Below are 25,683 nucleotides of genomic sequence, written 5' to 3'. Positions count from 1 at the left end.
TTTGAGTTCAGCTCATGAAAAATGGGGTCAAAAACAAAAGTGTTGCGTTTATAATTTTGTTCAGTGTACACTATGTATTTTTGAAGATGATCTTTCCTGCAATGTGTAACAGCTCTAAGTGAATGAATACATCCTGCAAAGTTTTAAATCTGAAAGAGCACCATGTATAAAGTTATTGTTTCTCAAAAGAAAGAGTCGACTCTGAATCATTGAAACGATTCGTTTTAGCCGTTTCAGATTGACATCAACATGAAACATTAGCATATTGCCGCCCACTTGTTGGTCTTTCCTGGTTGGTCTGAAAGAAAATGCAAATTCATTCTTTGCCACTAGGTGCTGCTTTTGGAGCGGTTTCCCCGGTAACGCTGTACACAAAGCAGCACTGCCTCACAAACACTGCTTTATCAAGCGTTACAGAGATGAGATGAAAATGAAATCGACCAATCACCGCAGATTACTAGCGTTACTCAAAGGAGGGGTTTGGAAAAATGAGTCGTTGAGCGAGTAAGGTAAAAATAAATGCATATTATAAGAAAATGAAATTGCATGCATGTCAACCTGTTGTTGGGGACTCCCAAAACCAAAATATGAACCTTTCATAACCCATAATAGGGGCACTTTAACATGATGGATGTCGCACTTGACATGTTTTACCCAACAGTGAGGTAAATAATGTCCAGTGTTGGGCACGTTACTTTAAAAAAGTAATTAGTTATAGTTACTAGTTACTTCTCACAAATAGTAATTGAGTTAGTAACTGAGTTACATCATTATAAAAGTAACTAATTACCAGGAAAGTAACTATTATGCTACTTTTAAAAAATGTTCAAATGTCAAATAACTTTGGATGCCCCCAATATTAAATATGTTAAATTAATGAAATGGACACTAAAAAGAATAAATTATTATTATAAAACATTGTACATTAATCTACACTATTTATCTACTAACACTTAGTATCAGTCAGTCAAGCATTATAATATAATATTATGATAATTTAATATTATATGATGATAGAAGTTTAGTAATTAGAATAACCAAGTATGAATGCATGTTTGTCATCAATATAAAACGCACTAAGGATTAATGAGCTGCTGGGTTCATGAATATTAATCACGTTGTCTTCGTTCGCTCGAATTGATTTGCTGAAATCAAAACAGGGAGGATAATAGGTGAGCGCCAGCCAATGAGATTGTCGTTTGCGCATTAGTTCCGCCCACTACCAGAGAACCCAGCAGTTCTTAAAAGCTGAAGGATTCCAAAGGAACTTTGTTATTTTAACAGGAAAATACAAGAAAGAATATCGTTTACATGTAGCGCGTCAATTCTGCATGTTATGAAAGACTCTCGTGCTCTGTATCTTTCTTTGCGTGCGTGTCTGTGAGAGAAAGCGACGGCGAGCGTGCGCTTCACACCAGAGTTTATGGTGCGTCAAAAACAGCTACACTGCGCATCCATTCAGATTAACTGAAAAATTAAATTCTAATAATATAATATAGTAACGCCACATTTTATTATCAGTAACGGTAACGGCGTTGTAACGGGGGAAACAGTAATTCGTTTGATTACTTGTTACTGAAAAAAATAACGCCGTTAGTAACGCCGTTTATTTATAACGCTGTTATTCCCATCACTGATAATGGCAGATCTGGAGCGCACAGTGACTCGGTGACTCGGTGAGTCGAACAGTAACGCTCCTCTGAACGGATCTCGATCGCCGGAGACCCTGCATGATAACGAGTCCCTCCCGTGGTTATGAATAATACATGATTACAGTCGGTCCAGGAGAGGTCTGTGTGTGTCTGCCTCGCCTTCACCGACTCTGTGCGCGGAGCGGAGCGGAGACAGAGCCGGGATCAGTGGCTGCTGCAGGCTGACATGAGAGAAAACACCTCGCGTTACACCGGAGCCGACGCGAGCGGACGAACACATCAACAAGGTACGCGCGCCGCGCACGTGTGTGTGTGTGTGTGTGTGAGAGAGAGAGAGTGTGCGTGTGTGTCATTAACCACCGTGTTACCAGAATGAGACCAGAAGGTGCATGATATAAGTCTGTCATGTAACTAATTTCACAGTAACGACTCATATTTGACACAAATATAGGTTGCTTGTCAGCTCTTACCAAAATTACCATGGTAAGCAGTTTCCGCAAATACCACAGTCACTAGTCATTTTTATTAAATAATAAATCACTGTATAGGTCTGTTTCAAACAGTCTTTTCTCCAAACGTTTTTCTGAGTACCAGCTTTCCAATTGGACTTGGTATTTTGGTATATTAGTGGAACTGATACTAATAAGATTTTTGTATATTCAAAGTTGGACCTGAGATTTTTAATACATTTTATTGTAAAAATATTTAAACTTGTCCTAGTCGTAATGGGAAGCCGTGATATTTTGGGTCACACATTAGTTTGGGGACCAATTCTGACTATTAACTAACTACAGTAACTACAACTTTTGCCTCAGTAAACTCTGCTGTTTATTAGTTTATTAGAACATTTTCATGAGTAACTGTAATTTAATTACACATTTTTTTCTCTGCAACTGTAACAGTTTACAGTAATTAAATTGTAATTAATTTACGTAACTCCTTTACATGTAACTACTTACCCCCCAACACTGAATATGGACACAATATGCATGCAAATAAGCAATTAATTAGGCATTAAGCAATTAGTTAATAGTGAGAGTTGGTCCCTAAACTAAAGTGTTATTTATATATTTTGGACTGGTCAGTAATGATCAGCAGCACACTTCCAGTCACTGAAGTTGCATTTGTGAAGTTTTATTAAAGATAAACATTGATTTAAAACAGTATGTACTAAAGCTCTCTTCACCTAATCACTGCATATTTCAGAATCAGAAAGAGCTTTATTGCCAAGCATGTTTGCACATACAAGGAATTTGTTTTGGTGACAGAAGCAATATATCTTGTTTGTGTAGATAATTAATGCCTGTTGATGAATTCTAATCACATGTGGTTGTGTTGGTGTGAATAGCGCAGCAAACTAAATTTTGAATGCAGTGCTTCAAAAAAGGCATTTTGCATTTTGTGTGCAATTCTTGGATTTATGTGTAAAGTTTTGAAAAAAAAAAGAGGCAAAGTTTTGAAATTGTAAGCAGTTGAAAAAAAAAAACTGTACAAAAATACATAAGCTGAACAAAATATAATATTTATAAATGAGGGTCATGAGTGTATAACACTACTAAAACAGTTCACCTTCTTAACCCCTTGTGTGCAACAGGTTTCTCGTGTTCAGTGGTTCATCCGCACAGCCTTCAGATATGTTTAATTTAACTAAAAGGCTGCCCTAGTAAAAAAAATAAACAAAAAAAGTAATATATTTAAAATACATTTATTTCATATTATGTATAGTTCAAATCTATGAACATATTTACTGACAGATAACTCAAGACATTAAAATTATAATTAAACTATATTTCGCCTACTATTTGTGCACAATGCACTTTTCATAATATTAAGTCTAAAATGTGTTTTAATGTCAATTTTAAAGAGGATTGTATGATCTTTGAATAATATCGGTCTTTAAATGCGAAATATTTAAAGTGTACCTGAAGTATACTTGCAGTAGCTGCACTTTAGCACAATCAAATATACTAAGTATATCTTTAATTGTACGTTAACACTACTTCTGCACAATTAAAGCACAAAATTAGTTGACTTTTAAGTATACCAGTTTAGTATACTAAAAGTACAATTGCAGGGTATTTTATTAAGCACATAAATATGAAAATGTATTTGTAGTATACTTAGCATGAAATAAATGTATTTCAAATACATTTAAGTATATTTATTTTTCACTAGGGTGCTTCATATACGCCGAATGGTTTTGGTATTGCATTGTTACTCCCTGAATGGAAAGTAATTTGCTTGGCGGAAATTAGTTAGCTTGATTAGTTGGGGACATTTATAATTTCCAGTGATATCGTGGACTTGATCGCACAGATACTATTAGAACTGAGCTGAGCTGGACGATGCCTTCACTGAATTCAATAATGAACTGCCTTTAACTGAAAATTGAGAGTTTACTTGTCCTTCTGCATTACTGACACACTAGTTTCCTATTGAATACTGTAAAGCTGCTTTGACACACTCTGTATTGTTAAAAGCGCTGTATAAAGGTGACTTGACTTGCAAATCAGACCCCTAGTGACCAGCGAAACCCGTCCTCCTCACTCACACGTCATTCTTACCCTCTGCTGGCTCTTTAGTGCGCTCTTTCTAGCTTGTTCTGCTGGCTCTCACTCCCCGTGGTTTCTGGCTCATTTGCTGTTATGAGGGCAGAAACGGTCCTAATGTTCCGGAAGTCAAGGCAGAGGTGGGCTTCAGTCCCGTGGGCTTCTGCTGAGTCATTTTCTCTGGGTGATGAGGAGCTCAGTAAACAGCAGAACGACCGGGGATGTTCATGGCTGTGGGATACGAGAAACCTGATTTTCACAGCAGGCGTGAGAGTGTTCAGATGTGAGTGGTAATGTTCAATTTGTAACAGAGAGGGAGAGAGAATATATATACTGTTTACTCCATCTCAGAATGCTTGCAAAATGTTGAATTGGTTTTTTTTGGGGCTGTAATGAAGCAAAACATCAGTGACATACAATTCACTGCAGTTTTCAGCTGAAATCAACGCTAGTGGCAGTAAAACACCAACAATTTTGAATTCTTTCTACAGAGCAGATTATCAATTAATAAACACTGTTTTTCACACAGTTCTTTGCACAATATTATGTCATGACCTTAAAACGTGTAAACTGATAGATCTTCACATTTGTATCACATAACCAGATCCATATGTTTGGCTTTTCTGATGTAGTAAACTTGCTCGGTTGCGCACCCGGTACAGCATTACACTTGTGACGTGAAGCGCTCGGGTATGAGTCCGTCAAACACAAGTTATGATAAAAGAGCTCAAAGACTTGTAGAAGCAGGATAAAATAGCATTGTTGCTTCAGCAAATGTGTTTTCTCACGTTTGTTTTAGTTAACACTATCAGTTAGGTTTAGGGTCAGGTTTAGTGTTATTGTCAAGAGTGAAGAGCAGTTTAGTGCCACTCTTCAGACTTTTTATTTCTGACGTGCCACGCAACAGCCAATGTAATAAAACACTGACAGATTCACATTTATCAGTTTTGAATAAAACCGAAAGTACTTTTAGCGCCACCCACTGGTCATTTCACTTTGAAAGTTATGAAAAGTGTTAGAAGCAATGTACTATCATTTATCCACAGGAACATTTTGTTCAGATGAACCTGACTTGTTTTATTCTCACTCTATAATGGGATCTGCTCTGTTCTTACAGATTTATTGTCCCTAAAATGAGTTCAAGTAAATTCGACCGTTTTTTTGTCACATCAAAAAGTCCTGAAGTTAAACTAGTTTACTCTTAGCTTGACTCCTTTAGAGTCCTAAATTCACCCATTAACAGTTCATCTGTTAGTTTTACTAAATGTTTTAGGCCTTAGTCTATTTAATTACAGTGGATCATTAACTTTGGATGCATTATGAAAGCTGTTAAAACGAAATTTTTGTTTATGTCTTTTGATTTTAATTTGACAGCAGATAGTATGGCACCAGTGCTTGCAGCAGTTACTCTTGTTGTACCCAGAAAGTAGGTTAAATCCATAATAAAGGTGAATCGGTCAGTGTGATGAGAAATATTGCTTTAGTTACGGTATTCAGCGAAGGTCAGAATAGACGAGGAGAAACATTATGATGCAAAAACATACAACAATCACAGTCACAGACATTCCCACCCAGACAGGATTGGATTCTCAGAGGACACCCGTGTTATTTGACAAACAATAGGCAATTTACTTTATCATTTTTTGCACAGCTTGTGTGAGAAAAAACAGATGTGTTTGATTCTGGTGGGATTAAAATCACGAAGTACATCTGTGAAACACAAATGTACCTGACCTCCTCTGGGAGCACTAGCTCTGAATAGGGCTACAGCTGCCGCTGAATAGAGTTTTGTGTCTTTTTATTCAGTTCTATGCAGGCTTGCTTGTATGCTTGTGTGTGTTTCTGTGAGGACGTCTGAGTAAATCCCTTCAGCTCTTAACCTCTACCATGGCTGCTTCTGAACCAATTAGCCAGCTGCCGCTGTTGTCCCAGCAGATAATTAAGGGTAAATGTGACCCTGGACCACAAAACCAGTCATAAAGGTCAATTTTTCAAAATTGAGATTTATACATCATCTGAAAGCTGAATAAATCATCTTTCCATTGATGTATGGTTTGTTATGCAAAATGAATAAATGTAAATGTGTCTATACACACACACACACACACACACACACACACACACACACACACGTATATATATATATATATATATATATATATATATATATATATATACAGTATGTAAAAAAAAAAATAAATAATAAAAAAAAATTATATATATATATGTGACCCTGGACCACAAAACCAGTCTTAAGTGTCAAGCTGAATAAATGATCTTTCCATTGATGTATGGTTTGTTAGGATCGGACAATATTTGTCTGAGATGCAACTATTTGAAAATCTGGAATCTGAGGGTGCAAAAAAATCTAAATATTGAGAAAATCTCCTTTAAAGTTGTTCAAATGAAGTTCTTAGCAATGCATATTACTAATCAAAAATGAAGTTTTGATATATTTACGGAAGGAAATTTACAAAATATCTTCATGGAACATGATCTTTACTTAATATACTAATGATTTTTGGCATAAAAGAAAAATGTATAATTTTGACCCATACAATGTATTGTTGGCTATTGCTGCAAATATACCTGTGCTGCTTATGACTGCTTTTGTGCTCCAGAAATATGGTCATGTGTGTGTGTGCGCGTGTGTGTGTGTGTGTGTGTTTGTGTGTCAGACTATAGCTCAACGTGTGTGATTCATCTTTTTATAACAATCATGCTCAGCTGTGCTCTGAAGTATGTCATGAATCTCATAATCCAAATCTGACTCTGATATTTTTGATGTGGATGATGTTTTTGACTATATGAATGATCATAACCCAAATCTAACCTACTAACTTATTCCATTTCCTGAGATGATTTTTTTTTTTGACTATATAATTGATTATTCTCTAAAAGTGATCATAACCCAAATCTAAACATTGACATTTTTGACAAGCGTGATGTTTTTTACTCCATAGTTGATCATAACATAAATCCAATCTACTAAACTGCACAATTTCTGACATTTATGATCATTTTGACTATATAATTGATTATTGTGACTCTATAATTGATCATAACCCAAATTGAAATGTTGACATTTTTGACTTGTATGATGTTGTTGGCTGTATAAGTGATCGCAACCCAAATATATACTAAACTTTGACATTTTTAACATACCCAATGTTTTTAACTATATAATTGATCATAACTCGTATCTAAACATTGATGTTTTTGACGTGTGATGTTTTTCACTCTATAGTTGATCATCCAGTCTACTAAACTACACAATTTCTGACATATATGATGTGTTTTTTACTATGACCCACATTTAAATGTTGAGATTTTTGACATGTGTTGATGTTTTTGTCTCTAAAATTGATCATGACCCAAATCTAATCACCAAAACAATGCTATTACTGACATGTATGATGTTTTTGGCTATATAATTGATTTAGACTATATACAGTAAGTGATTATAACCTAAATCTAATTTACTTAACTATTAGCTTTTAGACATGTATGCAGATTTTGACTATATAAGTGATTATAATATAGAATTTGACGACTTTAAATGCATTCCCAGTATAACCCGTCATGTGTGTATATGGTGTATGGGCAGGTTATAGCTGTTCTCTACAGCAGTCTTTCGCTGGAGTGCCTGAGAAGGTCTAAAAATACACACACTGCCCGTACAAACACTGCAGCACATACCCATCTGTCTGTGCATTCTGAATAAATCCTGTAATTTAGTCCAGTGGAGATTGTTCTGTAATAGCCAATCCGCGTAATTGAATTCCCTGTGCATGTCCGATCCATTTCTCTGGTCAGGGTGGTTATTTGCCTGATATTTCTACGATAAGTCGTACAGATTTTTCTCATGCATTACATCAGTCAGATCTGTATTCGAACCAGTGTAATATTTCCTTTATGTAAGATTGATGGGAGCCGCAACCCTGCGAGAGAACATTTCCCCTCCAGATCTTTCAACACTTCACTTCTATACTGGCTTCTGTACTTTACTCTGTATTGCTCAATTTTATTTAATATCAAGAATTTCTGATTGTCTTCTGCTTTTTCTGCATCTCTGTATTATTATAATCATCTTTTTTCAGTTCTTCGTGATCACATCTCAGAGAGGACATTTATTTCAGCTTTGATAAATAACTATTTACGTATTTTCTCTGAAATATATATATATATTAATCGCAGGAACCATGATTTTAACCAAGCAGCAATTATAACCAAGTACATTAGAAATGCATAATTCTAAAATACGTAAAACACATTTAAAAAGTAGTTAAAAAATTTAAAAAAAGTAAGATAATTCCTATGAACACAAGGAAGAATAATGATTATCATCATGAATGTAATATATATATATATATATATTTAGTGCTGTCAAACGATTAATTGCATCCAAAATAAAAGTTTTTGTTTGCATAATAAGTGTGTGTTCGGTGTATATTTATTATGTATATTTTGAAAATATTTACATGTATACATTTATATTCATATAATTCATATTATAAATAAATATATTTAATATATAAAAAGAACATATTTTTCTGAAATATATACGTGCATGTGTGTGTATTTATATATACATAATAAATATACACTACACACTCATATGTGAACAAAAACTTTTTTTTTGGATGCAATTAATCACGATTAATTGTTTGATATATATATATATATATATATGAACAATGCCTTGCTGAACATCAAAAATTTTGCTAATAAATCATTGTATCAAATATTTGTATCATTTCACTGATTCACTGAAATGAACCAATCAAATTATCCCTTTTTGCAGATCAAATTTTAGACAGTCATATTATCGACATATATATTGGACAAAATTGGATTGTAAGGATTGGAAAAGGGATTTTGGATTGATTTGTCAGGATGAAGGGATCCAATAGAAAAGCTTCAAAAATATTGCCTCAGTCCCTAATGGGCTCCCAATTAATTTCTTGCTGAAATGAGTCGCTGGCAAGCAAAAGAGACACAAATATTTTATTCAGCTATGCCGGTTTTGCCATATGCTACCTACGTTCCATATGCTTCCTTCTGAAGAAGAGTTTATATTTAGACTCTGAATGGATTCAGTGCACAATTACATGCGTTCATGGAGAATACAGACATGGATACGCTCTGCTACAGTCACAATATAGTTCAGTTTTAGTACAGTACAGTTTTTCTGTATTGTTTTGCAGACTGATTGCACCACATGAATTTGATGTGGCAGGCAAAAGATGTTTTACATATTAATAAAGAGTGACGCAATAGGCTATTTTTCTTAATTGTGATATAATGGTTGATGGTTGTGTTACACTGATGTTTTTGACTTCAAATATATTAAAGATAAGGGCCTGAAAGCATGGTTATTAGAGAAAAGGTGTATTCAAGTATGCATGAAATGAATTTTTTAATATATTTTGAAATAAATTAATAGAACTGTGCAAAAAATGAGCAACGTGTCCCTGATCCACAGTCATTATCCCAAAATAAACCAGGATTTGTCTGCGCCGCCTTGAGGGTAAGAAAAATGAAAACAAAACCAAAAAGCCAGATTGTGGATAGTGTAATATTATTTGGGAATTACTAATGCATTATTTGGCACAAATAAATGGAACAGTTGGCCATTTCTGATTGTTTGAAATCTTCAGTGAAGCTGTCCGATAATGAAATCTCAACTCTTTTGAAGGCTGAAGTCTTCTTGGAGTGCGGTGGGAAGGAATGGAGATGTGATGAATATCAAGCACATGTGTGGGTGATTACTGTGTTTGTGTGGCAGTAACAGTGAAGCCTGTCCTCCAGAGAGATTATGAGCTAATGAACAGACAGGCCTCCCTCAGGTAACAGCTCTGAGTCATACATATTTAACGTGTGAATTTAGTCATTATCATCTCCGGCTCACTGTCTGTCATTTGCTATCTAGTTATAAGACACCAATTTAAAGGCGCTCGTCAGCTTTGGATGCTGAAAGTGCGGCGCTTGTCCGTGTGATGCTGCAGGTACGGTATGGTCTGTGTTTGTGAGGCGGACGATGATGAGCTTTAAATCACTTCGTGAGTCACGAACACAAGCCGGTCTGTGATTAAAAGCCTCGTTTGGAGCTCGTTAGAGTTGGGGTGGTCTCGTTTCGGGCGAGGATTGATTGCAGGAATTCTCAAAACCATGTTACTTCTGTGATATGATGCGTCGACTTGTGAAGTGCAGATGAAGTCTCTGTGTGTTTTGGGATTTTTGCATTTGACGTCTGCGCTGCTTTAAGTTAGAGGCACATTAAACAGGCTGCTATCAGCGAGAAGCTATTGTTATATTGGATTCTGGTGTTTTATTAACACGCCATTTATTCAAGCTAAGTTAACAACAACAACAATAATTATAATAATAATAATAATAATAATATAGGGAATTGCATTTACAGTTTTGCATTCAGCAGACACTTTTATTCAAAGCTAATCGCATTGCATTCAACACATTCTTATCAGTTCAAATAATAATGTAGCAAAGTCATCCATGTATTTTTGCTTTTAACTGTTGTTTGTTTACTACTATTAATAAACACCTCGATGATCAAAGCATCAGTCAACAAATCCTTTTTATGAAACTTTTGAAAAAATTGCAATCGTTAAAAGTGGGAAAGTAATTTTTGAACTTAAAAAAAAAAGAAGAAAAAATCTTTGCCAAATAATTGAAATCAAACAAGTTTTAAATATCAAATAATTGTAATAAATAATGAAATAATTGTAAATGAAATTGTTAAAACTTACTAAAGCACATAAAAAGTAATTAAAACTAACTAAATAAACAAATAAATAGAACGTTAATATAAAAACTGAAAAAAGGATCATTAAAAATAAAAACTATATAAATTATAGTAAAATAACACTGATTGGATACTGATAAATTGATTCATATTATAGGTCTTACGAATGTCTAAAACAGAATTACTAAAAGATCATTTTTTAAATTGAATTTAACTGTATATATGCAACCAAGTTTTTGGATCTTTCTTTCTTTTCTTTCCCTTCCTTCCTTCCTTTCTGTGCACATTTCCTTTTGTATATGCATCTTGGGAATTTAACATATTTCTTTCAGGTCAGAAATCGCTCATCACCCTTTTGTCGGTCGAAACAGCAGGTTTGGCTGAGATGATTGAGAGTTCACTGAGTGTTCGGAGGGGATGATGGGGAATATGAAGATTCGGAGTCTAGAAGAGCCTGCTGTTGGCTCCTATTCCCCCCAAAACGTCTTTATTTCCCTGGAGTGTGACAGAAGTGAATAAAGGAGGACAGGACGTGTGATATTGCATCAGTCGGAGAGAGATTGAGGTTACGCTGAGGTAATTGTGTTTTTTTATGAAGCTGCTTGTCTGGTTGCCTGTTCATTTTACTGCGAGGTATTGCTGTTGTTCTGCTCGAGTCTAATTGTGTTTGAAAGTGTGGCGCAGTATTCTCTCTGTATAACACAAATGTGGTTTTGCAGCACTTTAGGTTGTGAAGGAAAGAGCCTCAGTGTTTCTCTGCACATGCACGAGGCTCTTTACTCTCGGACTGATCGGCTCAGGTTTATGAGAGGCCTGTCACCTTTGAACTTTGAACTTGAACCCAGATTAAATTTTTAATAAAATGAACTAAACGGATTTACTGCATCTGGTGGTCCGCGGTAAGTGCTGGACTAAGGACTGTGAAACCACACTCAAGACTTAATAAAATAAAACAAAATAAAATAAAGATTTGTGATTTTACTACATCAGTTAATACAGTAGCAAACACAAACTAACAATGAATAATATATTTCTTACTGCTTTTATTAGTCTTTGTAAATGTTACTTAACAATACATCTGTTCATTGTACATGTTTGCACACAGTGCATTATTTACTAATTAATTGTAACAAAATTGAGTTTTCAAATAAAATTTAAAAACAAAAAAAAAACGTATTGAACTTATTTCAGTTGCCAAAAAAACATTAATTTTCATTTATTTTAACTTGAAAAACTAAATTAGTGAAACTGTATAGACATTTGATAAAATGACAAAAACACACAACAAAATGATTAAAACTTACATTTAAGATGAAAATGAAAAAAAAAAAGTAATATAAAAACTAATTCAACATATTAATAAAATCTATCCGATATCAATAAAGCTAAAACAACACTGGTTAACAGATAGAACGTTTGATTTGAAAATGTAGTAGTAAATGTTAAAACTAATATTAACTGAAATTATTAAGTCTATTAAGTATTTTTCATTGTTAGTACATGGTGATGTAGTTAACTAATGTTAGCCAATAAAACCTTATTGTAAAAAAGTTACTGTACACTAAGAAATTCTTAAGAAAAACAAAAAAAAAACTTTCACTTCAATTATTATCCTGAATATGTAATTTGTAATCAAAGTATTACATTAAGTTCATTCATTAAAAAAATAAAATAAATAACGCATTGTCTGTATGCACTAATTTGGATACATTTCTAGAACAGAGATCTGAGCATTAAAATAAAACCATTCTGAAAAGAAAAAATGTGTGCAAGTCTGCTACTATTACACTTAACATACTCTTTAAAGTATGGTTTTATGAACTGAGAAGTGGGCCGATGAGGTACTGAAGTACAGTTACAAGCAGGGTTGCCAAGGGGTGGAAAGTTTCTGGTAAATTTCCAGCATTTCCAGAATTTTATTGGATATTTTTGCCTCTTTAAGTATACACTGAAAGAAAATGTGGAATTTACTTTGAAACAGTTTTCCCCAGAAATTGCTGGTGAATTTCACAAAGAATTATAATAACAATTAAACATGACATTTTAAAGTAGAAACTCTGAAATCTTCATGTAAAACATACTCCGATAATCTTTATTTACAACTTTTTGAAGTAGAGTTAGGGTTTAAGTTTATTTATTTTAAATTTTTTTTAAGTTTATTTACTTTTATTTTATTTAAAGTATAAAAGAAGTAGTTGCATTATGGATGAATAATAGAAAATAGTAGAAAATAATTGCATTATGGACGAATGCAATGAAGGCACCAATTTGCAATCAACTGATGAATTGAGTTTTGCTTAAGTATCAGCCGAAGACAATTCTATGGGATATTTCTAATTGACATGAAGAGACCTTCTCTTTCTAGAAAGTATTTTATTGAACAAAACTTTCTGAAATCCTGCATTTTGCTGGAAGATAAAGACTGAGTTGTTAATGCATGTCTTCCAAAAGATTATTTTCATTAGGAACACATCAGAGAAAACCTCAAACCTAATTTATTAAAAATTCATACAACAACTATCCCGTGCCTCCCCGCCACAGACATCCGGCCGGTCTTCCTTCATTCTTCACTCACTCCTCGGGCTGGAGTCGCATCAGCCTCGTGCATAAAGACAAAAGCATTGAAATGGGAAAGTCCCTCTGGAAGCCCAAAACAAAGCAGCACAGTAAAGTCTGTGTTGTGTGACTGAGCAGACATTAATAGTGGCCTTTTTCACGAGAGGAGTCTGAAGGATCCTTTTGTGCGGCGGTGGCGTTCTGTCATGGTTTGCGGTCAGAGCGCTGGCATTTGGAGCTGACAGTCTAAACACTGAGAGATGAATGGCATTTCACACCATTAGAAAGAATGAATGACTCTGTGATGTCAGACCTTCAGAACTAGATGACAAATGATGTAATAAGAGTTAAGAAAGACTCATTCAGACTCACACTGTCCTGGTGTTTCTCACACTAGACTTCTTGGAAGACGGAAAAACATTTGTTTTTCATTTTGCTGTAAATGTTTTATTTTTAACAAAATTGTCACTGTACAAGAGAGACTACGGTACAGTTTTTAATCCCCAGATGATTAATCATAGTACATTACAATTATTGTTTTGTATCATAGGTTTAAATATGCAAATGAGGCATTGTCTAATTAAATATGCATTCATTTACATACATTTCCAGGGGATCTCTTCTTAACACGCTATAAATCCGAAAATACTTAAAAGCCAGAAAAAAAGAAAGAAAAAAAAAAGAAACCGATTTTCAATTTTTTTTTGGAATAAAATAAATCAATGATGTTTATGATTAAACCCTTCTGTACAAACCTTCACAGCATACAGAGGAATAAAACTGAAGGGGAGATTTATGACTCAGTTAATGAGGAAAAAAGAAAATTCATGAATTTATTTTTCAATCTTTAAATCTACAGACGCATATAGATAAAATGAACATTTAATTGTATTTTGGATGCTTTTTTCTTTCCTACGAAAGCTGGTTTCCACCAAAGATTAAAAAAGTAATTGTAGGTGTAACGGGGCGACAGGGACGTGAGACGTGCGGATCCACCTGCATGCTTTTATTTAAAGGCGTCGATACACAGCAAACAGTAATAGAAGAGGCAAGACGAAGAGTAATCCAAAGGCTAGCGTGGGTAGATTACTGTTTAGCCACTTTCACTGTTAGAAACTGAAGGATTCACGCTCTGCTTCTGTGAACACTAAATCACGCCTTCTTTGATCTGATTGGCCAGTTCAATCACTCTGACATTGACGTGCGCTGTTAGACCGCTGTGGCAGACCGACCTAAAAATGTAACTTTTAAAACCTTAGAATGAAGTGTAATATAGTGGAGTGTCTAGAATATCACATATTTTGTTTGGCAGTTTGGCCGTATCTAATGATCAGCGTCTGTGGTGTTATAAACAGATAAAAACAGGTCTAGTATCTCTTCAGGATCATTTCCCCCTCCAAATGTGTTTTTTTCCCTCATCTGATGGAGTTGAGATGTGGCTGTGTGCTGGGCTGGTGGCGGGAGTTTCAACACACACACACACACACACACACACACACACACTCACTCAGGCCAGTCTGCTGCTGGAGTTACTCAGTGTGACTGAATGCTGTCACTAGTCATTAGTGTTATTGGCAGTCTGGATGTGTTTGTGTGAGCATGTGCTCTCTGTCAGATCGTGAGCAATGAGATTAATCGCAGACAAACTATTAAACTAAAACCTTATCTAATTATCTGAAAAGCTTCAGGCCAGATCTGCTGACGGGAACCTCTCTGTTCCTGCACTGTCACAGGGGCGGATCTAGAAAATAATTTTTAGGGTGGCAAAGGGATGGCATGGGGTCTATGAGGGGTGGCAACACCAAAGCAAGCCCCCATCCATATTCTTTTGGAAATTTATTGTCTGACACAGTTGCATTCACAAATATTGCATTACCATTAAGTAATACTGTTTAAAATGAAAAATAAATCATGGCACCAAGTCAATACACAATATAAAAAAAACTTCAAAATGTTTCTGATCTTGTATCTTTAAAGAAGACATGCAGTTCTATTAATATTACATAGGCTGCTTAGATGGTATAAATCACATTTTAGTGCAAGTTTAAGAGTAACACTTTTGAATTTCCTAACATTAGAAAGAAATACAATAATATCAAAGCATTGAAACTGGATCAGTTTGGAAAACAATGTTTGATTTTCTGTTATTACCAGAGGTCTGTAATCACCCAGAACACACTATCAATAGTCTAGCAACACCCCAGCAACTGCAAGAGCCTAGCAACCACCCAGAATATCCTAGCAACCAACTAGCAACACTTTAGCAAACATCTAGAACATCTAACTGACCAAACTATTTATGTTTCTTAATCAAGACTTTAAGACAAGCCAGCATAAATTTGTCTTTCAAACTTTTCAATCTAGTTATTACAGGTATTCTTACATACTTACAATTCAAATACACAGATGACTTTCCTGCTCATGAGATCAATAACACTTAACAAACAACTCTTATTAGGATTCAGGAATTATTTTTTGCAGCTCAATGTCTATTACAGTATACAACATAAATTAAATTACAGATAATAATAATAATAATAATTCAGCAATGAACTTTTGGGAACAGATCATTTTCATTTTACTACGGTAAAGTAATCTTGCAGTAGATGAAAAACACTAGAACAGTTCAAACACCAAAGAATTGTATATGAACTTGGTATGCACCACAATACAGTACAGTAAAAAAAAAAAAAGTAAATTCAGCATCCTCTGCACATTTGGTCAAATTTGATTACAGTATACAGTACTACAGCAGTTTCCTGGTCTCCTGACACAAGACTATATCTCTAGGCAGTCATTTCTCAGTTCTGCAGACATACAGTGCACATAAAAAATGATTACAAATAAAATTTGACAGTCACATGTTTGAAGGTGTACAACATGTGCTACAGTTTACTGTACATATAGAAGAGTGAAATTTCCATCATCTAATGTACTGGTACTGTACTGTATTATACTGAATGTGTAAGTATAAAACCCATGTATATTATTCGTTCAGTTCTCTCTTCTCTCCGTTGCTAGGATGCAGAGATTCTGATTGATGTCATCAGTTTTGCTGCCTAATGTTTAACTATCTCATTGTTAAACTTTTTGAGAAACGTGTTTTGAAAACTGAATTAATGGTTTGGGAAAATGGGCCAACTAAAATCAGTTATATTATGTTAACAATCAAGAAAACGGCAATACAAGATTCTTACCCAACTCTGCTATTAGTTTTCGTGATCGGCATCTTCTTATTGATTTCATGTTATTGTTTCGTCCGATATGGCAGAAAGGCCTCTATATCTGATGAAAGTGGAGCGAGCGGTCGGAGAATCGATCACCAAACAATTACGAGATGAATCTCAGACATATCCGGATGGGATTAGATTTCTCAGAGGACGTCTGAATAAACCGAGAAGCAGTATCTGATTCACGAACAAATGTAAAAACAATTCGTTAGTGAATGGGTGTTACGGATATGTGGTTGTAGTCCAAATTAAATAAAGGTCAGGAGAACGAAGTAGCATCAATACACTTTTCCATTTATTAAACATTTAGCTGAGACAAAGACAAGGGGAAAACTGAGGACTTATAACAGGAGGAGAACAAAAGAGCAAACAAGATAATACAAATCAGGTGGGGATGATAAACGATGATTAACTAATGACAAAGACCGGAACAAAACCAAATAAGGGCAAACAGGAAACTAGAAGGGCAGACACGTAACATATCGCCCCCCTCCCGGAAGGCGCGTCTCGCGCCGCAGAGTTCTACCGGAGAGGGCGGGCGCCCTGGAGTCCAGTGTAGGACCGGGACAAGGGAGGCCTCCACTGGCACTGGCGGGCACTTGCGAGGAGCAGGCACTGGCGTACTCTCTGACGGCGGGCTTGGTTTGGCCGCGAACGGCGGCAGGCTTGCGTTGGCCGCTGGCGATGGCTGGCTTGCGTTGGCCGCTGGCGATGGCTGGCTTGCGTTGACCGCAAACGGCGGCGTGCTAGGGAGAGCAGCGAACGGTGGCTGGTTTTCGTGAGCTGAGGATGGCACTGTCACCTTTGTGATCGCCACTTACACAACTCAGAGTAAGGGCTCACCCAAGTCCGCCATCAGAGGGAATGGCAAGCCCGTTGACAGAGAGTATGGCAAGCCCGTAGACAGAGAGTATGGCAAGCCCGCCGCCAAAGAGTATGGCACGCCCGCTGATGGAGGCTCAAGTGCCTGTAGGAATATTGGTGGAGTATGAGGGGATGTCGTGCCCTCCAGTGCCTGCTCCTCGCAAGTGCCCTCCTTCATCTCCGCTGGTCCCGTCCAGCCCTCCTGCGTCTCCGCTGGTCCCGTCCAGCCCTCCTGCGTCTCCACTGGTCCCGTCCAGCCCTCCAGCATCTCCGCTGGTCCCATCCAGCTCTCCTGCGCCTCCGCTGGTTCCGTCCAGCTCCGCGCTTCCAGAGCGCCTCCCAGTGCCTGCGCCACGAAGGCGCCTCCCTATCTCCGCGCTTCCAGAGCGCCCCCAAGTGTCCGCGCTTCCAGAGCGCCCCCAAGAGTCCGTGCTTCCAGAGCGCCCCCAAGAGTCCACGCTTCCAGAGCGCCCCCAAGAGTCCGCGCCTCCAGAGCGCCCCCAAGTGTCTGCGCTGGTTCTGTCCAGCTCCGCGCTGCCAGAACGCCCCCAAGAGTCCGTTCCTCCAGAACGCCCACCAGATTCCTTCCAGAGGCTGAAGGTTCCTAATTTCACCATAAAAATTTTTGGGGGGGCTATATACCCGTGGTCCTGATAGCCATAGTGGCCATGCTTGGGACTTTGGTCAGGGCCACTATGGCTCCTCAGTCATGGCCTCCTGAAAGGTCGAGGCCGCCATGGCCGCCGGAGTCCCCTGATCCGCCATGGCCTCCCAGAGTCTCCTGTTCCGCCCTGGATGCCTCCCCAGTATCCCTGTCCTGCACCGGCTTCCAGGGCGCCCACCCCCCCTCCCCGGTGGTATTGTTACGGCGCGGGACGCGCCTTCCTGGAGGGGGAGGTACTGTCATGGATCCGTCTGGCATTCCTCACCACGTCATCACTGAGCACCCTCTCCTGAATCCTAATCACCTGCACCTGCTCCCAATCACCACAGCCACTTAGCCACAGCAAAAAAGCACACGCCACAGTTCATCCGCGGTCCGATCTCGTACACACGACGTGGACTCTACTCCTTCGACCATCCCGCTGAGTATATACCTTTCGATGCTTACCCTTTGTGCCTTACCTCCTGATTCTGCTCCTTGTGTTCTCCTCTCCCGCCAGATCTTCTGTCTCCGTGGTCAGTGTGCTCCTGAGGATTCCCCCGTCTCGTCAGCCCTCCGTATCTGTGGACATTAGGCTATTCACTCAGTCATTCCCATCTCCGGTGCACGCCTCAGAAGTCTGCTACTCACATATCATCACCCCTGCACAGCTCAGTATCACATCCCTGTTCAATAAACCTTTATCTGTTATTACTTACCTCCGTGTCTGGCAGCATATGTTACAGATATCGGAATTATATCGTATCGACCGAAATTAAGAAATATATCGTGATATCAATTTTGGCTATATCGTCCAGCTCTAATATATATACATATATATACATTAATAAATTCAATATATATATATTCTTTCATTTCCATGTAGTTTGCTGAAGTACTAAAATAACTCAAATTAAGTAAAACTAAAACTTAATAAAAAAGCCTATACAGACATAATAAAAAAAAAACTAATAAAATGAGAAACATTACTCCAACTTTAACTAAAATTTAAATAGATAATAAATACAAATCAAACTACATTAGTTTATCAGTAATCCTAAAAAAATAACTGAGCCAAACACACATGCTAAAAAAACAACAACTTACACATTGTAAGAAATGGTTATAAAAAACTGAAACAGAATAAAACAAGTAGGAAAGAGGAGAAACAGTGGCAAACAGGTATAACAGGGGCGAGACAAAGAGTAAACAGAGACAAGCGTGGGTCGATGATCAGCGAACAGTATCCAAAGGGGTGAGACAGGAGAGGTAGTCCAAAACGTCAGCGATAGTCCAGGCAGGGGAAAACACGATAAAACAACAAAGGCAAGGCTAGGCAAGGCAAGGAAAACTAACGGGGCTCTGTAGGGCAGCGACAATGCATACAATACTCGGCAACAAGGGAGAGAATGTCCAGGGTTGAAATAGTGTGTGTGATTAGTGATGCTGTGTGATCAGGTGTGCATGTGATTAGAGCAATGAGTGATTGGTGACAGCTGTGTGCATGTGATTGGTGAGATGGCTGATGGGAAATGCAGTCCATGTGATGTGTGGTGTCCTCTAGTGGTAAATAAACGGGAGTGCAGACCAGATTCGTGACAGAGCCCCCCCCCAAAGAGCGGCTTCCAGACGCTCCACACAGTCTATAATCAGGAGGGAGGTGGAGCGGAGGCGGAACAGGGGGAGGGATGGAGGGCCAGGTCCTTGTGGAAGTGGAGTGATCTGGGACCGAGGTGGAGCTGGCAGAGCAGGAAGCCAGGGCAGAGTGGACGGGACTGGAACCCACCAGGGCGGAGCAGGCGGGACTGGGGCCCACCAGGGCGGAGCCGACGGAACACGAGCCCACCAGGGCGGACCAGACGGGACTTGAGCCCACCAAGGCGGACCAGACGGGACAGGAGCCCACCAGGGCGGACCAGACGGGACAGGAGCCCACCAGGGCGGACCAGACGGGACAGGAGCCCACCAGGGCGGAGCAGACGGGACAGGAGCCCACCAGAACCAGACAGCAGACCACCACGGCGGCACAGATCGAACAGGTGGAGCAGAAGACCACCACGGTGGAGCAGATAGCGCGGGAGCCCACCACGACGGATCAGGAACCCACAGCAGAGCCTGGGACCTAGGGAGAATGGAGACATAAGGAGGAGACAGAACATGCACAGACACAAGGACTGAGGTAGGGAACACAGAAAGTTCATGGTTAGTTTCCATAGCAGGGACAGGACAGAACGAGAGTTCATTGACGGCCTTCATAGCCGTGACAGGACAGAACGAGAGTTCATTGACGGCCTTCATAGCCGTGACAGGACAGAATGACAGTTCATTGACAGCCTCCATAGCCGTGACAGGACAGAACGAGAGTTCATTGACGGCCTCCATAGCCGTGACAGGACAGCACGAGAGTTCATTGACTGATACTGCGGCGTTTGCCGCCACCTCTGGAGGTTCTACAGTGTTAAACACAGGACACAGGGAGAGTTCAGTAATGGTCTCTTCGACCGTAACACAACAGAATGAGAGTTCATTGCTGGGCGCCACCACCATACGAGGAGCTGAAGTGAGCACCGCCGCTTCGGGAGGTTCTGCAGCATGTACCGCCACCTCTGGAGAAACTGCAGCGGGCACCATCACTTCAGGGAACACGGCAGGGAGCGCCACTACCTCAGGAGGTTCTGCAGCGTCAGCCGCCACCTCTAGAGACATCATAGTGGACGCCGCCACCTCTGGGAGTTCTGTGGTGGTGTATGCAGCCCAAACACACCAAAATGCGATCCCCATCAGGGGAAGCGTTTCAGACAGGGGAATCAGTTCAGGAACAGGAGGGTTAGAGTGAGTGAGTTTGGGGATACCAGCTGCGCGTGCAGACACCAGCGGTACATCCTTCAGACTAGACATCAGACTGGGATAATGAAGGACTGACCTTGATGATCTGGGTAGGTCAGCGGAGACGTGACCCGACTCTGGAAGGTCAGCGGAGACGTGACCCGACTCTGGAAGGTCAGCGGAGACGTGACCCGACTCTGGAAGGTCAGCGGAGACGTGTTGCTGTGACTCTGGACGAGCAGCTGTGACGCGACTTGACTTTAGGAGATCAGCTGAGACGTGAAGTGATTCTGGACGAGCAGCTGTGACGTGCTGCTGTGACTCTGGACGAGCAGCTGTGACGTGACTTGACTTTAGGAGATCAGCTGAGACGTGACTCGGTTGATGACAACCAACTGTGACTTGGCTTGACTCTCTGACATCAACCGTGACTTGACTTGGTTCTTGAAGATCAGCTTTGACTTTACTTGATTCGTGACGATCTATGGTGACTTGACTTAGTTTGTGAAGATCAGCTTTGACTTGGCTTGGTTCGTGACGATCAGCTTTGACTTGACTTAGCTTGTGAAGATCAGCTCTGACTTGGCTTGATTCATGACGATCAACGGTGACTTGACTTAGCTCATGAAGATCAGCTCTGACTTGTCTTGATTCGTGAAGATCAACGGTGACTTGACTTAGCTTGTGAAGACCAGCTTTGACTTGGTTTGACTCGTGAAGATCAGCTTTGACTTGATTTGATTCATGAAGATCAGCTTTGACTTGGCTTGATTCGTGACGATCAATGGCGACTTGACTTAGCTTGTGAAGATCAGCGGTGACTTGTCTTGATTCGTGACAATCAACGGTGACTTGACTTAGCTTGTGAAGATCAGCTGTGACTTGTCTCGACTGGTGAAGATCAGCTTTGACTTGGCTTGACTCGTGAAGATCAGCTTTTACCTGGATTGATTCATGATGATCAACGGTGACTTGACTTAGCTTGTGAAGATCAGCTGTGTCTTGGCTTGATTTGTGAAGAGAAGCTGTGAATTGGCCTGACTCATGACGATCAGCGGTAGCTTGACTGGATTCATGAAAATCAACGGTGACTTGACTGGGCTCTTTAACAGCAACTGGGACTTGACTGGGCTCTTTAACAGCAACTGTGACTGGACTTAGCTCTTTACTGGCAGCAATGACATGACGGAGTGTTGTTGTGGCTGCCATTTTGTGAACGGGCTCCGGTGTCGCTGCCATTTTACTCACAAACGTGGTGTTATTTTCCTCCTCCGCAACACCCACAGTAAATGAAGAGCCAACACATAACAGAGCATAGTCTATAAAATCATTTAAAGACAAACGGAGACCCTCGCGAATTAGTCACGATTTGAGCGGCTGGTTAATGCCCTCGCAAAAAAAAGTCTATCAGTACACAGTCCGGCAGATCAGAAAAATAGGCTAAATCTAAATACTCCTGTACGTAATCCTCGAGTGATCGCAAGCCCTGCTCGAGGGTTAACAACAGTCTCACAGTGTCCATACCTGGCCAATGTCCATATGAAAAGCCGCTGGATCCTTGTGCGGCCGAGTATTCTGTTACGGGGCTGATGAGACGAGAGGCGTGCGGATCCATTTGCAGACTTTTATTAGGCAGAGACGTGGTCATAACAGGCAGGGTCAAACAGTGGAGACGTGACCCGACTCTGGACGAGCAGCTGTGTCGTGCTGCTGTGACTCTGGACAAGCAGCTGTGTGCGTGTGATTGGTGAGATGGCTGATGGGAAATGCAGTCCATGTGATGTGTGGTGTCCTCTAGTGGTAAATGAATGGGAGTGCAGACCAGATTCGTGACAGCCGGTGTCCCTGCACGGAAGAGTCGATGGTCTTTACACTCTTCGGTCTTCACACGACGGCTGCCGCGGTAAACTAAGCTTTTTTATACCCGTCTAACAAAATACTAATTGAATTCAGCTGGACACACTTTCCTTTTTATCACAACAAATGGCCAAGCAAGCACACGACACTGAAAAGGTACGCGATACAGTATATACACTCTTAAAAATAAAGGTGCTTCAAAATTTCTTCGCAGCGATGCCATAGATAGAAGAACCATTTTTGGTTCCACAAAGAACCATTCAGTCAAAGGTTCTTTAAACAACCATCTCTTTCTTACCTTTTTATAATCTGAAGAACCTTCTTTCCCCACAAAGAACGTTTTGTGAAGCAGAAAGGTTCTTCAGATGTTAAAGAATCTTTATGGAACCATTTAGACAAAAAGGTTCGTCTGTGGCATCGTGAAGCACCTTTATTTTTAAGAGTGTATATATATATATATTACATGCATATAACATAACATAATGTGTGTTATATAAATGTATAAATGCAAAATGTGTGTATATCTAAATATGTATATACTGTATTATATACAGTAAATACACACACACATACACACGTCATTTTATTACATATTACGTATACTGTATATACATTTTAGATCACACACACACACATATATACATACATATACACAATCTGTATATATATATAACATTTTTACTGTCAGCTTAACACTGTTTTATATTATATATATGTGTGTGTACATTTACATACGTATATATACACACACACACACACACACACATATATATATATTCACTGAGTGAATTCCACATTTCTGTGAACATTTTGTCTGTTTTGAAAGGAAATGAATCTTTTTGGGAGAGTAAATAGCCTTTGGAGTGGGAGGAGTGATGCATGCGGAGCCGAGGCCGGAGGACAGGATTAAATAAGAGATGGAGGGAGTGAGAGAAAAATAGATGAAGCAGAGACGCTTTTAAATCTGCAGGGGTGGAAGCAGATGATTTTAAGTGATTAATATGAATATTGACACATCATTTCTGAATGAATGCAGGATGTGAGGCGTTGCAGAGGGTGGGCTGAGGACGACTGCAGGGCTAGAAGGGGTTTTATTGGAAAACAAAATGCAGTGGGAAAATATATACAGCATTTTCTTGCAGCTTTCTGTTGATTGAATGATACAAGTTCAACATTTTTCATATTTTCTTGAATAATGTTGTAAAGCACCATCTTCCAGCACTCCTGAAGGCACACGGTAACTTTGTGTGAAGAAAAAATGACTACAATTTAAGCTGTTATTCCTGGAAAATATTTCCACCATTTAAATAATTTAAAATGGGGTTTAAAGGTGTACATATCATTGTTATTATATAACAGATTTTAACATTACAACATATATTATAACAAATTAAAATAAAGAATGTGAAATACAGAATTATTAAATTGAATTATGTTCTCTAGTAGATTGATTTAGTAGTTTGCGGTATTTAGGACTGTTACATGTCTGTCTGTCCTAGCCCTCGTCTTCCTTATTTGGTTTAGTTCCTGCCATCATTAGTTAATTATCATTTGATTGTCCCCACCTGAGTTTCATTATGTTGTTTGGTCTTTTGTTCCCGTCCCTTTATAAGTCCTGAGTTCTCCCTCTGTGTTTGTCCGTTATTGAAGATGTTAAGTTAAGTTGTGATGTATGTATATTCCGTTATCCACTTTCCTTCATTAAAGAAGTTACCTTTTGTAACCGTCGCCTCCTCGCACTCCTTGGACACCACAACCACACGTAACAGAATAACGGACCAAAAAAAAACATGGAATTCGTGGAAGCGGTCGCCGCCTTAGCCCTCCGGAATCTCCCCTTCTTTACATTCGCGAGCCACTTCTGTGAGCTCGCGGAAAAAACGACGCTAGCCGACACCACCATCATCGAGATGTTCCGGCTCGGGGCCACTTACCACCGTCCCGTCGACCTCCCAGACACCACGGGATGTTGTTGGAGAGTGGCCATTTACCGGTGTCTGGGAAGCGTCCGGGCCCGAGTCGGAACCAACTCACCAGCGGCGTCCCACGGATTCCAACCGCCGTCCGCGGACACGGCCAACCCGCCGCCGAAAAATGCGGCCAACCCGCCGAAAGAGAGAGCGGCCAGCCCGCCGCCAGACAGTGCGGCCAACCCGCCGAAAGAAAGAGCGGCCAACCCGCCGAAAAAGAGTGCGGTTAACCCGCCAAGTAGTATGGCAAGCCCGCCAAAAAGTATGGCAAGCCCGCTGGTCCTGTCCAGCTCACCTTTGCCTCCGCTGGTCCCGTCCAGCTCACCTTTGCCTCCGCTGGTCCCGCCCAGCTCACCTTCGCCTCCGCTTGTCCCGTCCAGCTCCGCGCTGCAAGAGCGCCGCCCAGTGCCTGCGCCAAGAAGGCGCCTCCCTGTCTCCGCACTGCAAGAGTGCCGCCCAGAATCTGCGCTGCAAGTGCGCCGCCCAGAATCCGCGCTGCAAGTGCGCCGCCCAGAATCCGCGCTGCAAGTGCGCCGCCCAGAATCCGGGCTGCAAGGCGCAAACCAGAGCCAGCGCTGCAAGGCGCCGCCCAGTGCCTGCGCCAAGAAGGCGCCTCCCTGTCTCCAGCGCTGCAAGAGCGCCGCCCAGTGCCTGCGCCAAGAAGGCGCCTCCTGTCTCCAGCGCTGCAAGAGCGCCGCCCAGTGCCTGCGCCAAGAAGGCGCCTCCTGTCTCCAGCGCTGCAAGAGCGCCCCTAGAATCCAGCGCTGCAA

General features: G+C 40.0%; 1 protein-coding gene across 5 annotated transcripts in view; it reads left to right on the top strand.

Moving 5' to 3' along the window:
* The first annotated feature begins 1,712 nt into the window (after window positions 1-1,712).
* Window positions 1,713-25,683, top strand: part of tanc2b (tetratricopeptide repeat, ankyrin repeat and coiled-coil containing 2b) — a 158,835-nt gene continuing 134,864 nt past the window's right edge. For 3 of the 5 annotated variants that reach the window (XM_058792878.1, XM_058792879.1, XM_058792876.1), the window contains exon 1: window positions 11,307-11,543. The gene's annotated coding sequence lies outside the window, so the exon portion shown is untranslated. Of the gene's footprint in view, window positions 1,940-11,306; window positions 11,544-25,683 lie in introns of those variants that run through there. The other 2 variants (XM_058792877.1, XM_058792880.1) reach the window with 2 other exon arrangements.

Source organism: Onychostoma macrolepis, chromosome 12 (assembly GCF_012432095.1).
Source record: "Onychostoma macrolepis isolate SWU-2019 chromosome 12, ASM1243209v1, whole genome shotgun sequence".
Classification (NCBI taxonomy): Eukaryota; Metazoa; Chordata; class Actinopteri; order Cypriniformes; family Cyprinidae; genus Onychostoma; species Onychostoma macrolepis.
The sequence above is the reverse complement of the archived record's forward strand: the minus strand, read 5'-3'. Positions and strand labels throughout refer to the sequence as shown.